General features: G+C 33.1%; 2 pseudogenes; both read left to right on the forward strand.

Moving 5' to 3' along the window:
* Positions 1-11,468, forward strand: part of LOC149571643 (uncharacterized) — a 58,884-nt pseudogene extending 47,416 nt beyond the window's left edge.
* Positions 11,469-13,701: 2,233 nt separating this feature from the next.
* The window catches only part of LOC149571644 (rust resistance kinase Lr10-like), a 36,188-nt pseudogene continuing 31,361 nt past the window's right edge, over positions 13,702-18,528 (forward strand).

Below are 18,528 nucleotides of genomic sequence, written 5' to 3' on the forward strand. Positions count from 1 at the left end.
ATCATTGCACAAACTTCTATGCTCAATGGAGGATAATCAACTCTTTGTGGACATGTGCTTAATTGTGAGGCTTATCACTTTGCTAACTCCTAGTCATTCTAGAGGCCTTTATATATAGGCTCTCTAGTGTATATTAATCAATTATTCATTCCCATATTGTTACTATGATCACACATTTTTGGTCCATATTGTGCTAATTTCTTGAGCTTCTTGATCTTGGTGTCATTTTTCCCTAAGGAAAATTCACACAAGTTATACAACATACAATCATATAGTAAGAAAGCAAGATATATTTAAAGGTAATTAAAATTGTATAAAAATGTCATTAGGCATGCTATCAAGTAGCCATATTAAAAGATGACTTAAAAAATATATAATCAACCATTACAAATTAGTTGTTACTATATGTAATTGAAATAGTTTTAACAAAAACCATAAATATGTTGTCTTGCTTCTAGAGACTTCCATACTTAAGTAGTATGTATTTGCTTCTCCCTAGGATGATCATTATAAAAATGCCTTTTTCTCTTGTTGTTTCAACTAAGAATGCATCATATTCCCTCATCATTATATCTTTAGTAAGCCCAAGAATGGCTTCGAGGGCATCATACATTTTCTCCACAAATGAATCAGAATCCTCTTGATCCACTTTGATAACATAAGGCTTCGACATGCCCTCATGAATCTTATCAAGGGTTCAAAAATGGTATCCATGGAATTGGCCATGCTTTCTTTCTTCCTCTTTCCCTTTTTCAAGGAGGATGATGATATTATTTATTTGGTAGTTGTAGTTGATTGGTGAGATTGAGCAAAGTCATCATCCAAATTATCATCAATTGGTCTACAGAAATCCCCATAATCGTCTAGATCAAGGGCCTCATCCATCATGTAACATTCTTCTATTTCTTAAGTAGTGTATCTATATTACCTTCTCATGTCATTTCCCACAATAAAGGCTAGCTCATTTTAGTATTGGAATGGCTACCTTTCATAGAATCTTGCACTTTTAAATTCCTTCCTCTACATGTTGGGAAAATGAATGACATGGTTATTTTACTTTCAATACTAACTTTACAAGATAGAATTTTACTTAGCTCAAATGAACTCCATATAGCATTTTAACTTCAAAATCTCATTTTAAACACAATCTTTAGCATCCATATATTGTGTGGCTTCATTCCAAAAAAACCACTTGTGGTCCTCAAATCCTTCATGATTCTAAATCCCATCTTCCAAGTTTTGAGTTTATTTTTCAAATTATGTTTGCTCAAATTTTTCTTCAAATCTTCATTAAAGAATCGTTTAATAGCTTTCCAAGCTTCTTTCTTGAATTCACCTTTAGCATTTCGTCCAAGTTGGACTTGCTAATGGAGCAAGTCAAGGAACTTGTGTTTTATCTCTCTTGACCATAGTACTCTATTCAAAGATGAAGGTATATTGCCGATTTGTGTATTGTCAATCATGCTATAAACAAAAAAAAAAACTCATTTTGAATACAAGTCATATAAAAAATAAAGAAACATATCAAATAACCATATCCATAAAGATGAAAAATATTGAATATAAGCCATCAATAACATGTAGTCACCGAAAGGAAGGTAAAAGACAACAACATCAATGAGCATTCAAATAAAATAAACTACAAACATTGGACCAAACAACAACAAAAACTAACAAGCTTTTAAGCCATATCCAAAATAAAGTAAACTACAAACAACATGAATTCCTCAACATCAACATTCCATATCCAATCAATGTGACTACTAATTTAATTGCAAGGGCTTTCATGGAAGATTCTTCAAAGAGCATTGTTTGTAGTTCTATCCTACCTACTAAAATATTAGAAGACTATTTTATTCAGTTAATTAGATTTGGTTCACATTTAAATTTCTTTAAAGAGGAAGAGAAAAACTTATTACATGTTGACTCAAAGCCAAATTATTCTATCATGGATTAAAGATCCCATGGATTAAAGATCACAGTATAAACAAAAAAGGAGTTACTTTATGGAAAAGATTATCTTGTGATGTAAGAAAGAAAATAACCTATCTCAAATGTATTGTTAAATCTGCAATATGAACAAATATGTAATAAAACTCAAACTTCAAAATAATATGAGTGTAGTGCTATATGATGAAGGTTTGGAAGAGAGATTTAAATATACATAACTCAAGAATAAAGTCACAGTGTATGCAACAATTATGGAATGGAAAGGTATGGCTGCAACTAAATTGCAACTAAACATCAAAGTGAAAGATCTCAATAGAAGGGTATGGCTGCAACTAAATTGTAACTCAGATGAGAAGCTAACAACCAACAATTGATATTATTAGAGATGAACATGTTTAAAATGTCACACATCATTCATTGATTCACTACCATACAAAAGTGTGTGTGTGTATCAAAAATAAAATTTTCAAATTCAAAAATATAAAAAATGTAAGATTTTAACTGCAACTAAGCTTGAGCTCTATAGTCTTCCCACATCCTTTGAGCTATTTCATCTCAAAAGTTTCCCCATTCATCTATATCTTGTTGATTCATCTCATATGTCTCAAGTATTGGTACATTTATCCCCTCACACTGGTCCTCTTCAATTTCAACTTTAGAAGGAATGCCATCCTCTTTCATAATGAAGTTGTGCAAGATGCAACGTGCTAAGACAATCTTAGTTTGTGTCATGATTTGATATGATGTTGCATGCCTCAAGATAGGAAAACATTTTAGAATTCCAAATGTATACTAGATTATATTTTTAATTAGGGAATATTAGTGATTACATAACTCTCATGGAGATTTTAATCAAATTTTCTATACAAAGCTCCTTTAGATGGTATCATGTACATTGATAAGGGGCAAAAAATTTAGATACATTTGGATATCTCGCATCAACCAGAAAAAATTTACCTACACAAAGACACAAAAAGTATATTGATATAGCCTTAGCACATATCTCATAAAATCAAACAAACTAAACATTTACAAGTTGATTCCACATACTAATGGAAACTACTAGTGGATCTAAGCTTGATAGAGAAGAAGCAAGAACATGACTCTCTGTTGCAGACCCTTCCCAACTAGAAAGAATGTATTGTAACTTATAATAAAAGGAACACATACCCACAAAATTTTGACATAAGTTCTCTTTTCTATTGCAATATTTATATTGGTTATCCACATCAATAGTAACTAGTATATGGGTCCCATCTATTGATGCAAGACAATCCTACAGGTCATAAAACTCGTACTCAAATTTGTATTATTATGATATATAATCAACATAAAAAATGTGTGCTAATAGGAGATGTACCTTGAAGTAGACATCAAAAAAACCTTCCCATGAACTTTAGGAGGAGTTAGGGCAACAAGTAGTATATAGTCATCATGGAGTGCTAAGATAGCCCTCAAGACCTTATGGAAGTATTTGCTAATTGTCTCTCCTAAGTGACCAAAATTATGAGCAATCTTATAATTCCTCAAATTGCGACCAAGTGTATGGAGAAACATCATAAGTTGTTATTCTAACATGATGTTGCGAGAATCTCGAATGCTTCCTTTCTGTCTAAGAATAGTGGATAGAAGAAAGAAATCTTTTCTAGTCATGTGAAATTGGTCATGGAGATTAGTCCCATTTGAATGAATAATACTCTTATAAAATGAGATTTCTTCTCTTGTATGCTTATGTCTCTCTCTTCTAGCTTCTTATGTAGATGTTGCAATGCATATTGCAAGGGTGACAAGAGAAACTACAAGAGAAAGCATGATCCTACTCCTAGCAAAGAGGCCTTGAACCCTTGTATCATTAGCAAGATCAATCAATGACACACATACAAATTAGAACCAAAGATGATGCTAGTAGAATCTAAAGCAAATATCAATCCAAAAATGTGTTGTATTAGAAGAACATGAATAAAGATTATCTTGATAGAATGTAAAATAAATAAATGGAGAAGGCCCAAGGGTTTGATCATCATAACATCATAAAAAATGAGAAAGTGAAGGGCTCTGCAAATAATGACCTTAGGATTAATCTGATGATGTTTCAAAATTATTTAAGGTTGATTCAGGACTTTTTATAGCTCTATTAATGTTAGATTATGGTGACTGATCAGGAAAGTACTGTACATACTTCATAAATAGTGGGGTTCTAAAAAAAAAATTTGGGCCATGGCCGACATATTATGGTTGACATATGGCCGACATGTTATAACCCTAAAGCAGTTTAATACTTGTATAAAAGGGCTTAGGGTTGGGTATTTTTCATTATGTTGTGATGTGAAATTGGATCTTGCGACAGTATTGAGTTGTAAGGGATTACAAATTGTAATCGGGTTGTAATCACTGGATTGTAATAAGATCGGACTTACTGTTTGGTGGATGTAGCCCAAGGATTAGGTGAACCATGTTAAATCTTGGTGCCTTGTGTTCATTTTTGTGTGATCTATTATTTTTTTAGTTATTGGTTATATTTGCATGTAGTTTTTATTTCTGTCCGTGGTTTATCCTAACAAGTGGTATCAGAGCAAGGTTGTCTTTCAGTTATCCTCTGCAAGAAAGTCTCATAGTTAAGTGGGAGTCTCACGGTTGAGTGGGAGTGATGGAAGATGAGGGTAAGCTAAGGGTTGATAGGTTTAATGGGAAGAACTTCCAGTTATGGAAGATGCAAATGGAAGACTATGTATATCAGAAGGATTTATGGAAGCCGGTGGAAGGGAAAGCCAAGAATCAGGGAACTATGTCAAAGGTTGAATGGGATCTTTTGGACAGAAAGGAACTCGAAAGCATTTAGTTATGCTTGGCACCATCGGTGGCATTTAATATTACAAAAGCAAAGACAACAGAAGATTTGATGAAAACCCTAGTGACACTGTATGAAAAGCCCTCCACTTCAAACAAGGTATTTCTCATGAAGCATTTATTTAATATGAAAATGGTAGAAGGTGGATATGTTGTAGATCATTTAAATGAGTTTAATACTATTACTAATCAATTATCTTATGTGGGTATCAATTTTGATGAAGAAATTAGGGCTCTCTTGATTTTGTGTTCTTTACCTGAAAGCTGGAATGGCTTGGTAATGGATGTGAGTAATTTTGTTCTTGGATCTAGTACCCTAAAATATGATGATGTGATTGGTATTATTTTAAGTGAGGAAACTCATAGAAAATCCTCAAGTGGATCTACATCAGGAAGTGCTTTGAATGCATAAAGCAGGGGCAGAACGACTGAAAGAGGAAGTAACTTTGGAAATCATGGAAAATCAAGAGGAAAGTCAAAGGGGAGGAGGTCTCAATCGAGAGGACCAAATGATTGTTGGTATTGTGAGAAACCAGGGCACAAAAAGAAAGATTGCTGGAATCGAAAGAAAAATGAAGGAGATAAATCAGATGGAGACAAGGAGGCAAATGTGGTAAGTAAAAAAAATGAAGAGGATGCTTTGCTTCTGTCTTTAGAGAGTGTTGATGATTCATGGGTTTTAGATGCTGGTGCTTCATTTCATGCTACACCTCATAGAGGTTATTTCATTGATTATGTCCAAGGGGATTTTGGGCTTGTTTATTTAGGGAATAATGAACCCTGTCAGATTGTTGGAAAGGGAAAAATTAAGATTAAGTTGCAGAATGGGAATCATTGGCTACTACATGAGGTAAGACATGTTCCAAAACTAAGTAGGAATTTAATTTCTGTAGGGCAACTCAGTGATGAGGGTTGTGTAGTTACTTTTAATGATAAAAATTGGAAGGTTTTAAAAGGTTCCCTTGTAGTAGCAAAAGGTGGGAACGTAGGCACCTTATATCTTTGTATAGGTCATATTGTTCCTTCTACTTTGATTGTTTCAGAAAAAAATGAATGTTCAGGAACAATTGCTGCAGTTCAGTAGGGAGAACAAATAGCTGTTGTAAATTCTGATATAGCATTGTGGCACAATAGACTTGGGCACATGAGTCAAAAAGGTATGAAAGTACTTCATTCAAAGAAAGTTTTACCACGTCTTAAATGTGTGAATATGGATTTCTATGAAAGTTGTGTGTATGGAAAACAAAAGAGAGTGAGTTTTGTAAAGACTGGGTAGGAAAACAAAAAGGAGAAATTAGAGCTTGTGCATACAGATGTATGGGGACCAGCTCAGGTATCTTCCCTTGCTGGCTCTCATTATTATAGTACATTTATTGATGATGCAACTAGAAAAGTATGGGTTTATTTCCTTAGACAGAAATCTGATGTATTTCAAACTTTTAAGAAATGGAAATGCTTGGTTGAAAATGAGACTGGTAAGAAATTAAAATGTCTCAGATCTGATAATGGTGGTGAGTATTGCAGTCATGAATTTGAAGATTATTTCTCCACTAATGGTATTCATAGACAATTTTTTTTTCCAAGGACTCCACATGAAAATGGAGTGGTTGAACACATGAATAGGACTATAATGGAGTGCACAAGGAGCATGAGGTTGCATGCTGAGTTTCCCTTACACTTGTGGGTGAAGGCTATTAATACTACAATATATTTGATTAATAGAGGTCCCTCTACTCCTTTGGGCTATGGTATTCTAGAGGAAGCATGGACTGGTAAGAAGGTGAGTTATTCTTTTCTCAAGATCTTCGGTTGTGAAGCTTTTGCTCATATAGACTCTAAAAATAGAACCAAGCTAGAAGCTAAATCAAAGAAATGTGTCTTTGTTGGATATGGCATTAATGAATTTGGTTATAGGATTTGGGATTTCAAAAATCTTAAAATTGTTAGAATTCGAGATGTCATATTCAATGAGAAAGTGTTGTACAAAGATCTGTTGCAGCAACATGAGAAGAAAGAAGATGATTATGTAGTGCTGGATGATACTCCAAAAGCTGATGTTTTAGCCATTCCTCATGATGTGCAACAACTGCAACAACAAATACCACACACACTAGTGAATGTTAGATGGTCAACAAGGAAAATTAGACCTCTACAAAGGTTTTCTCCCTCTTTGTATTCTATTTTACTTACTGATGCTAGTGAACCTAAAAGTTATGATGAAGCTGTGCAGGTGGATACTAAGATTCAGTGGGAGTTTGCAATGAAAGATGAAATGGACTCTTTGCTGAAAAATAAGACAAGGGATTTGTGCAAGTTGCCTGTAGGTAAAAAGGCTTTACAGAATAAGTGGGTTTACAAGTTAAAAGAAGGGGAAGGAGGTAAGAAAATATTTAAGGCCAGGTTAGTTCTAAAAGGATTTGCACAGAAAAAGGGAATTGATTTTGATGACATATTTTCTACTGTTGTTAAAATGACTTCTATTTGTACTATTTTAAGTCTTGTGGCTACTGAAGATTTGCACTTAGAGCAGATGGATGTTAAAATAGCCTTTCTTCATGGTGATTTGGATGAAGAAATATATATGGCTTAGCCACAAGGTTTTGAGGTCAAAGGTAAGGAGAACTTAGTGTGCAAATTGAAGAAAAGCTTATATGGCTTGAAGCAAGCACCTCGGCAATGGTATCTGAAATTTGACACTTTTATGCATGAGCATGGATATAATAGGTGTCATTTAGATTACTGTGTTTATTTTAAGAGGTTGGATAATGATAGCTACATTATTTTATGTTTATATGTTGATGATATGCTTGTAGCTGGGTCTAACATGGATCATATTAAGGGGCTGAAATGCCAGTTAGCACATGCATTTGCTATGAAGGATTTGGGGGCAGCAAAACAAATCCTTGGTATGCAGATTTGCAGAGATAGGAAGAACAAAACATTAACGCTATCTCAAGCTGATTATGTTGAGAAGGTGTTGCAACGTTTCTCTATGGAAAATGCTAAAGGTGTCAGCACACCTTTACCCAGTCATTTGAAATTGACTAAGGAAATGTGTCCCAAGACACAATAAGAGGGAGATAAGATGTCCAAGGTACCCTATGCTTCAGCTATAGAAAGCTTGATGTATGCTATGGTATGCACTAGGCCAGATATTACACATGCAGTGGGAGTCATTAGTAGGTATATGAGCCATCCAGGATTTGAGCATTGGAATGTTGTCAAGTGGATTCTCAGATATTTGAGAGTAACATCCAATAAGTGTTTACACTTTGGGGGCTCTACTACTGATTTACAGGGCTATGTTGACTTAGATTTGGCTGGGGATATTGATACCAGGTAGAGTACTACAGGTTATGTCTTTACTATTGGTGGGGCAGCCGTGAGCTGGGTTTCTAGGTTACAGAAGATTAATGCTCTATCCACTACAGAGGTAGAGTATGTTGCTGCTATAGAGGAAACCAAGGAGAGGATATGGCTTTAGTTCTTCTTGGAAGAATTGGGACATCCTTAGAAGGATAATTATTTGTTCACAGATAGTCAGAGTGCCATTCATCTTGCTAAGAATTCAGCTCTACATTCTAAGACCAAACACATACAGTTGCGGTACCATTTCATTCAGTCAGTTTTGAAGGATGGACAGTTAAAGCTGGAGAAGATACATACCAATGACAATCTAGTAGATATGTTGAAAAAGGTTGTAACAAGGGAGAAGCTAAACTCCTCTTCAGTGTCAGTTGGTCTTTTAGACTAAACATGAATAAAAGAACAGTAGAGTCTAGGGTGGTTTGATCTAGTGGGAGCCCCATGTGGTAGTGTTATTGCTACAAGATCAGTCTCCAAGTGGGAGATTGTTAGATTGTGGTGACTGATCAGGAAAGTACTGTACATACTTCATAAATAGTGGGGTTTCCCCAAAAAAATTTTTTGGGCCGTGGCCGACATGGTAGCCAACATACTATGGCTAACATATGGTCGACATGTTATAACCCTAAAGTGGTTTAATACTTGTATAAAAGGGCTTCGGGTTGGGTATTTTTCATTATTTTGTGATGCAAAATTGGATCTTACGGCGGTATTGAGCTGTAAGGGATTACAGATTGTAATTGAGTTGTAATCACTGGATTGTAATAAGATCGGACTTGCTGTTTGGTGGACATAGCCCAGGGATTGGGTGAACCACATTAAATCTTTGTGCCTTGTGTTCATTTCTATGTGGTCTATTCTTTTTTTAGTTATTGGTTATATTTGCATGTAGTTTTTTATTTCTGTCCATGGTTTATCCTAACAGTTAATATATACAGACTAAAGCATATTGACATAACAAACACACACAAAATGTAAGTCTTCTAGAGTTGATTACTTATGCATTTAAAATAGATATATTCTAAACTATAGCTTACAACTTGACATATATTTAAAAGGAATAACAAGAATGTTTCAAACTTATTTAAGGTTGATTCATGATTACTTGTAGCTCTATTGATTTATACAAGCTAAAGCATATTGATATAACAAACAGTCACAAAATGGAAGTCCTCTAGTGGTGATTACTTATGCATTTAAAATAAGCATATTCTAAAGTACATTCTACAGCCAGACATGTATTTAAAAGGAATAACAAGAATGTTTCAACCTTATTTAAGGTTGATTCATGACTATTAGTAGCTTTATTAAAATATATAGATTAAAACATATTGATATAACAAACACACAAAATGAAAATCTTCTAGTGTTGATTACTTATGCATTTAAAACAAACATATTAAAAGGAATAACATGAATTTTTGGGGTCAACAAAGGGAGTGCAGATCATGATAAGTGTTTCAAATATAGATGAACAAATTGTGTGAATCCATGATGTCATGACAAGCCTCTAAAGTCTTTACTATAGGCTAGAGATGATATTAGATGATTACAACATTCTCTAACATGGATTTAAGCATATGTAATGCAACCTTTCAGAAATAGGATTTTATAATAAATTATTTAGGATTTTAGTTAATAGAAAAATGGATTGATTGACACAATTTCTATTGTGCTTCTACCAAGAAAAATAGGATTTGAGTTGACAAGTGTTAGGGTGAATGGAAGGCAATGTGTTAATAGGGACTATGTTGTAAGGTATAAAATCTAGGATGTTGGATATGGATATGTATCTTTAACATCACCTACATTACCATCATCAACATCAACTTCCATAGTCACAACATCCTCTTGCCAATAACCATATCTAGCCAATGCTTCAACACACTACTGTTAGTCATGCTAGTATAGGACATGGTACTCAAAAATCGCTTGCAATGATGGATTCCAAAGGTTTGGAAAAGAATTTCATGGTGTGTAGCAAAGGAAAACATAATACTAGTGATGAGGATGAATCCAACTTTACTGAGGATGGAAATGATAGCCACCTCAACAGGGGAAATAGTAAGAAGAATTCTCTTTGGCAAAATATGAAATGGATAGCTTCAATGGTGAGGATTTTGATCACAATGATTCATATGTGGGTGATGATAGTGGATTCAAACATGTGTATATGAGGCCTACTAGCTTTCCTATCGATCAAAATTTTATGGACCCACAATTTTATAGGGGGTGCAATAGTTTAAAGGGCACCTTGCATTTGCATGCACAAGGTATGCATACGGAGAAAAGAGGGAACTCACTCTAACTAATCATGCATGCATTCACGTAACTCACTCATGGGCTAGAATTTACTCCACTAGCTTAAGAATGTTATTTCTAAAAAATAGATTCTTATCTAAATATCATTTTAAAGTGAAAATCAAATTTGTTTATTTCTTTTTCATGTAAAAATATATTACAAATACATTTTAAGTTATTTAAATGTATAAAAAGGAAAAATTCATGAGATCTAAACTTTCTTAAATTTCAAAGCTTACATTGTTTTAGCTAAGCTATTTCCACCACATTTAAAGTATTGCTCAAAAATCTCTAAACACCACATAATTTTTTATAATAAGCCCCTTTCCACAAGACCCATAACACAAAATACAAAACTAAGAAGACTAACTTAGGCAAGGGTCAACAAAATAGGACCCTAAGTTTTAGCCCTTTCAATTTGAGCTAACTTCCTTCAAAATAGAACTATATCCACTATGAGTTTTTAGGAAAGTGATAAGTTGAGTAGTCCTATGAATTTTGTAATTTGTTGCACTTTACAAGTTTGAAACAAATGGTTAGGCTAGAAAAATGTTTAGGCATCTATTATGAAGGAAAATATTCTAATTAACCCACTAGCTTCCTTAAAGAGCTAAAATTAAAATTCATTAGACTACTCACGTTGATCTCTATAAGATACCCAAGTAGCTTAAAGATATCCTTGGAAGGGGCATAATATACATACTAGTTGAAAACCCTACCTATCTAAATAACATGGATCATCATTCTACCATGTTGAAGGATGATGTGAGGAAAATTTTGACTTCCCAATATATGTGTATGCTTATCACAATGGTCATATAATGTATTTTCCACCTGATTTTAATTTTTAGAAATGTTTACAGTCTTCATTATCTACAAAAAATGGAGATGGGCATGAGGCATGCAAGATGAAAAATGAGGACAATGGAGATGATGAAAAAGCTGAGGAAAATGATGGAGATGAAGATGAAGATGATGAAAACAATAATGATCAAAATGGGTAGGATGCAGATGTTGAAGGGATAGGGAATTATTCAAAAAGAAGGAAGATATTTGAAATCCCTAAAGAGGTAAATTTTTGGTTATCTCTTGCCACTCACTATGGAAAATAGTAGATCATGCACTCTTAATGTAGCGATGGCCACTATTTTGCAAGATACTGCTAAAATTGTTAATGGAGAAAAAAGATTTGCATGAGGACTCACTCTATCTAGTTGGAGGAGAAAAAAGTGAGCTATCAAGCACAAGCATTTGAATTGGAAAAACAATATTTCAAGTGGAAAATAGTTAGTGGGAAAAAACTCAAGGAACTAGAGAGAATGAAGCTAGAGAATGAAAGGATGAAACTTGAGAATGAGCATATGGCCTTGCATTTGAGGTAGAAGGAACTTTAGATTGAATTGAAGAGGTTAGAAAAATTTCATACAATGGCATAGAATGGCACATGTCCTAGCTAGAAAATATTTCTATAGAACTATATGGAAGAGAGCTTCATGACACATTGTATATCAAGCATAACAAAGAATACAATAGCCTAGAATCAAATCAGAACATTATGAAATCTTAATTTTCATGAACATGATAAAAATGTCAAGAGAAAGATAAGAGTTTTTCAAAGTAGTGAGTAGCAATTGGGACATCAAGAAGCTAGGCAAAAAGGGGGAGGACTCCCACATAGTCCACTATTACCTACAAAAGAAGAATCAGGAAACTTGGCTAGCGGTTGGGGAATGGGTTCACTAAAATAATTAAAGGAGAGATCAAGGAGCTCCAACCTCCCAATGTCACCCAAGGAAGATGAAATATTTCTTGTGATGCAATTGTGAGAGTAGAGGAGCTATTTGGCATTGCTATACCATGTGACAAGTTGAGGAACTCCAATGATAATGTATTATTGAAGGTGAACATGTTACTTGGAATAGATAAGACATGTGCAATGGGGCTGGTAATAAATTTCTATGTAACACTTCCTAAATTGGAAATTTTGGATGAATATTCATGCTAGCCAATAGGGATTTCCTATAGACTTCCAACATGCATATAAGGGGTCAAGGAAAAATTGAAGATATTCTAGTTTATTACAATACCATTAATAGCTAGACATCTAATTGTTAGAAATATTAATTTCTACTCCAATCCATAATTAAATGTTTCTAAAAGTTTAGGTTTAGGTTTAGGTTTAAGTTGTGTTGGCTGTAGTAGTTTCCAAAATTTTGTAGATAATTACCTTGTCAACAAATGTCAAAAATTTCTAGAGATTGTAAACTTTCCTATAAAAGGGAAAGTTGTGTTTCCATTTTGTCAATAGAAAAAATAGTAATCAAATACAATTAATTTTTATTGCACCGTAGCACATTGTGTTTCACATTTTATTCTTATGTGCCTCTGCCCACCCATTAGAGTGGTATCAGAGCCAAGTTTAGAAGAGGAGTTTGAAGGATTGTGCATAAGGAGTATTGTACCAGAGAAAGGGGATATAATGTTATTGTGAGATTTGTAATTTTTTTGGTTGCCCTATTTAGGATTTGTTGAATTTTGTTTGTAAGTTTCTATTAGGCATGGCATTAGGGAGTTTTTGGGCTTCAATTCCAATGTTTCCTAGAAAGAATTATGATGATTAGGCTTTTACAATGAAGGTTATACTACATTCCTATGAATTATTAGATATAATCTTAACTAGTTATGCTTAACCTATAGACGAGTCTACTTTAAATGCTAATAAAAAGAAAAAGCTTGATGAAAATAGGTAGTAGAGTCAAAAAGATTTGCAAATTATTGGACAAGCTTTAGATGACTTAGTTTTTGGAAAAATTAAGCTAGCTATTAAAGCTAAGCAAGCTTGAGACATTCTTGAGACTGCATATCAAGGTATAAGTAAGGTAAAGATTGTTAAATTGCAAGCTCTTAGAAGAGAATTTGAGAATTTACAAATGAAGGATTATGACTCTATAGAGAAATTTTCAAATCATGTTATGAATGTGGTTAATCAAGTAAGGATGAATGGTGATGAGCTTTCTTACCAAAAATTTGTAGAAAAGATTTTAAGAAGTATGCCTCCTAAATTTGATAATGTTGTGGTTACAATTGAAGAATCTAGAGATTTAACATCATTGTCTATAGATAAAGTGTTTGGATCCTTGTATAATCATGAAGATAGGTTGAACAAGCATAATGGTAATTCACTGGAAAATGCATTCAAAACAGAAATGACATTTGGTAGAGGTAGAGGAATAGGAAATGCTGGATTTAGAGGAAGAGGAAGAGGCAGAAACAATTTTCAAAGTGAAGAAGGGAGTCCAGATTCAAGAGGAAGAAGAAATCAATACTCCTACTCAAGGGGAAGCTATAACAATTAGATATCACAAAGGTATGATAAATCAAATATTCAATGTTATTACTACAAGAAGTTTGGACATTTTGAAAATGAGTGTAGGAAAAAAAAAATTGATATGAGTAAGCAAAATGTAAATTTTTTTGAGAGTACTTCTAAGATTTTGTTCATTACTTGCAATGTAGCTCAATAAAGTACAAATGATTTTTGGTTTTTAGATAGTGGTTGTAGCAATCATATGATAGGAAATAAATAGTTTTTTGAAAGTTTAGATAGGTCAATTAAATTAGAAGTTAAGTTGGGAAAAAATGGGATAGTGGAAGTGAGTGGAAAAGGCACAATCAATGTTATAACAAAGCATGGCAAGAAATCTATTTCTGATGTATACTTTGTACCTAATTTGAAACATAATCTTATAAGTGTGGGGCAACTTAGTCAAAAATGTTGTAGAGTTATTTTTGAGAAAAAAATCATGCACTATATTTGATATGCCTCCTAGTAACATAGTGATTGCAAGGGTAGAAATGACAAATAATATAATGTTTCCACTTTGGATGAAGAGCAATATGTCCAATGAAGTTGCAACAAGTTTCAAGGCAGAAATTCAAGATCAAACATGGATATGGCACTTGAGGTATGGTCATCTAAATTTTAAAAGATTATCTTTATTGCAAAGAAAGGAAATGGTAAGAGGCTTACCCCCAATTGAAGCATCATTAAGTCAATGTGAAAGTTGTATTTTGGCCAAACATCATAGAGAGAGTTTTCCAAAAGGGATGCCATATAGAGCAAGGGAAACTTTAGAAACTATTCATTCAAATACATGTGGTCAAATGAAAACACCATAATTAGGGGAGCGCACTTATTCCTTAACATTTATTGATGACTTTAGTAGAAAGACATGGGTTTACTTTCTTTAAAAAAATTGAAACTTTTGGAAAATTTAAAGAATTTAGGGCTTTTGTTGAGAAAAAAAGTGGTTTAACTATTAAGGTATTGAGATTTGATAGAGGAGGAGAGTATAAGTCAGATGAGTTTTTAGATTATTGCAAGGATCATGGAATCAAAAAGCAATTTACTACCAGTTACACACTACAGCAAAATGGTGTTGCAAAGAGAAAAATAGTACAATAATGGAGATGACAAGGAGCATGTTGAAAGGTAAGAATCTTCGTAATGAGTATTGGATTGAGGTAGTTTCTTGTGTTGTTTATATCTTGAATAGGAGTCCAAAAAAGATTGTGAGGGACATGGTTCCACAACAAGCATGGAGTGTTAAGATTCATAGTGTTTCTCATCTCAAAGTATTTGGTTGTATTTCATATGCACATGTTCCTAAAGAAACTAAAAGTAAGCTAGATGATAAGAGTGAGAAATGCATTTTTGTTGGCTATGATGAGAAATCTAAGGCATATAGGTTGTTTAATCCTCTCACTAGAAAATTCATTGTGAGTAGGGATGTTGTATTTAAAGAGGATGAATCTTGGAATGGAAATATAGATACAAATGTTAGAGGTGCTACAACAATACCATATGCTAAGAAAGATAAAAAGGATCAAGAAGATCAAGAAGATCAACCAAGTGACCAAGAAGGAACTCCACCACGAAGTCCACAAGAAAATCACTAAGAAAATGAAGTTGAGCATGGAAAATCTTTGAATGCACAAGTAAGTAACAATTTGAACCCTATACTTGCACAATTGAGATCAAGGATTACAAGCAAGAAAACTAGAAGCTTGAATGAAATTTATGATGAAGGAAGTAAAATAGACTTGCAATAAAAATTTTCTTTATTTGCTCAAGATCCTATATATTTTGAAGATGCAATTAAGGAACAACATTGGATTAATGCAATGAATGATGAAATAGAACCAATTGAGAGAAATGATACATGGGAATTATTTGACTTGCCTCAGAACAAAGATTACATTGGTGAAAAATGGGTTTATAAGACTAAGATTAAAGCTAATGGAGATATAGACAAATATAAGGCAAGGTTAGTTGCTAAGGGATTTTCACAAGAATATGGGGTTGACTATAATGAAACATTTGCACCTGTAGCAAGACTTGATACTGTCAAAATAGTATTAGCTATTGCAGCTAAAAAAAAATGGATGGTTCACCAAATGGACATCAAATCAGCATTTTTGAATGGATACTTGGAAGAAGAAGTCTATGTGTAGCAACTACTAGGATATGAAATAAGAGGAAATGAAGACAAAGTTTATAAGTTGAAGAAGCCACTCTATGGATTGAAGTAAGCTCCAAGAGCTTGGCATAGCAGAATAGATTCATACATGATGGAGAATGGATTCAAGAGAAGCATTGATGAACCTACATTATAAACTAAGATCAATGAACAAGGTCAGATTTTGATTGTTTTTTTATATGTTAATGATTTTATCTTCACAGGTAATTTATCTATTGACATGTTTAAATCAACAATGAAAAGGGAATTTGAAATGATAGATCTAGGATTGATGAAATATTTTCTTGGCATCGAATTTACTCAAAATGATAAAGGAATTTTCATTTTCCAAAGTAAATATGCAAAAAGATATTTTGAAAAGATTTAGATTAATAAATTGCAATCTAGTTTCTACACTTGTGGTAGTAGGCACCAAACTAAACAAAGAAAATATTGAAAAAGGTTTTGATTCAACTATATTTAGAAGATTGGTTGGTAGTTTGATGTATATCACTACTACTAGACCAAATATTATCTATGGAGTGAGCTTAATCTCTATATTCATGGAATCACCTAGGAACTCACATTGGTAGGTAGGAAAAAAGATTTTGAGATATATTATAGGAACTATGAATCATGGAATTTTGTATACTACTTCATATGATTTTCAATTAGTTGGATATACAGATAGTGATTTTGTATTGAATACTAAGGATAGAAGGAGCACATCTAAATATGCATTTCATCTTAGGACAGGAGTTGTAGCCTAGGCATTAAAGAAGTAACTTGTAGTAACTCTCTAATCAGCTAAAGTAGAGTATGTAGTAGGAACAATAGTGGCATGTCAAGCAGTATGGATGTGAAGGATTTTGAAAGACTTAATGCAAGTTCAAGATGGACCTACTACACTCTATTGTGATAACAAGTCTGCTATTGTACTTTCAAAGAACCATGTATTTCACAAGAAGACAAAGCACATTGACACAAGGTATCACTTCATTAGAGATCTAGTTAATACTAGAGAAATTAATCTACAACATTGTAGATCAGAGGAGCAACTTGCAGGTATCTTCACCAAGGCCCTACCACAAGTATAGTTTGAAATTCTAAAGGAGGTTCTGAGAGTTTTAAATATTAAAGAAGTTTTGTAATAGTTGATAGTAGAAATTAGGAGGCAGTGTTAGAAATATTAATTTCTACTCCAATCCATCATTAAATGTTTCTAGAAGTTTAGGTTTAGGTTTAAGTTGAGTTGGCTATAGTAGTTTCCAAAATTCTATAGATAATTGTCTTGTCAATAAATGTCAAAAATTTCTAGAGATTGTAAACTTGCCTATAAAAGGGAGTGTTGCGTATCTATTTAGTCAATAAAAAAGAGAGTAATAAAATACAATTGATTTTAATTTTTTCCACAACATATTGTGTTTCATATTTTATTCTTGTGTACCTCTGCCCACCCATCACTAATAACATGCTACCTAGACCCTTATGTAATCATGGTAAGTGCCAGAAAGAACTTAAGTAGTTATTATAATTATCTACAACATAACAATCAAAATGAACATTATCAAGATTATTTCCTATAGCTATAGATTGTATGTTCACAAAGTGAAAATCTAGTATTTTGAATCCATGGAAGTAGAGAATTTGGCAGGGAATGAAACACCAGCTAAAAAATACCCAAATATCCAAATACATAGTTAAAAAATAAAATGTGTACTAAAACACTAGCTAACACCTATAAACCCACACATTCTTCACATGATGGAACAAAAATACCCAAATAGGCATGACACACATCAAGAATACTTGGTTTATCGAAGAGAAATCTTGAGAGCACAAAAGAAATCCTATTCAAACAATGAAACCCCAAATCCATCAATTCCAAAAAAAAAACTCCAAGAAATTTCAACATCCATGGCTTGTTAAAAAATCATGATAGAAATACATGGTCTACAAACAATCTTGACAAAATGCAATCATCCAAGATGAATCTTCTTCTTGAAACTCTATGAATGATGGAGAAAATGGCTCATGAACAAAGGAAATATTAAAAATTATTCAAGTGAAGAAAAAATTGAGTGGCTAGACCCAACAACCCATCAAATTGGGTTTAATAAAAAGTGGAATAAGAAGAAGCTAATCTTATTCCATCTTTTTTTAGGAATTCCACTCTACCCATTTTGGGGTTAAATTAGGATAGGTGAATTCTAATTCCATTTTTGTATTTTGCCAACAAATGTTGAATTTACCAATGTGGATCTTTATATTTTCTTATTCTTGCCCAATTCTTTCAAGCAAACAAGGTCTAAAGGTAATAAATGTCGTTAACTTGTACAAAATTATAAAAAGCTTACTGAGCATTAATATGAGGCATTGGAGTTGGTATTGGTCCATTCAAAACCTCATGATTCAAGGTAATTTTGTGTATTTTTTTATTTATTAAATATGATGAATGAAAAAGTGACGGGGATTGAATATAGTCCATTACCAAAATATAAGTTGTGTACAAACTAGTAAGCCACTAAATAATTATAGAATTCAT

This window comes from Cupressus sempervirens, chromosome 2 (genome assembly GCF_028749045.1).
Source record: "Cupressus sempervirens isolate cs-2001-9-10 chromosome 2, ASM2874904v1, whole genome shotgun sequence".
NCBI lineage: Eukaryota > Viridiplantae > Streptophyta > Pinopsida > Cupressales > Cupressaceae > Cupressus > Cupressus sempervirens.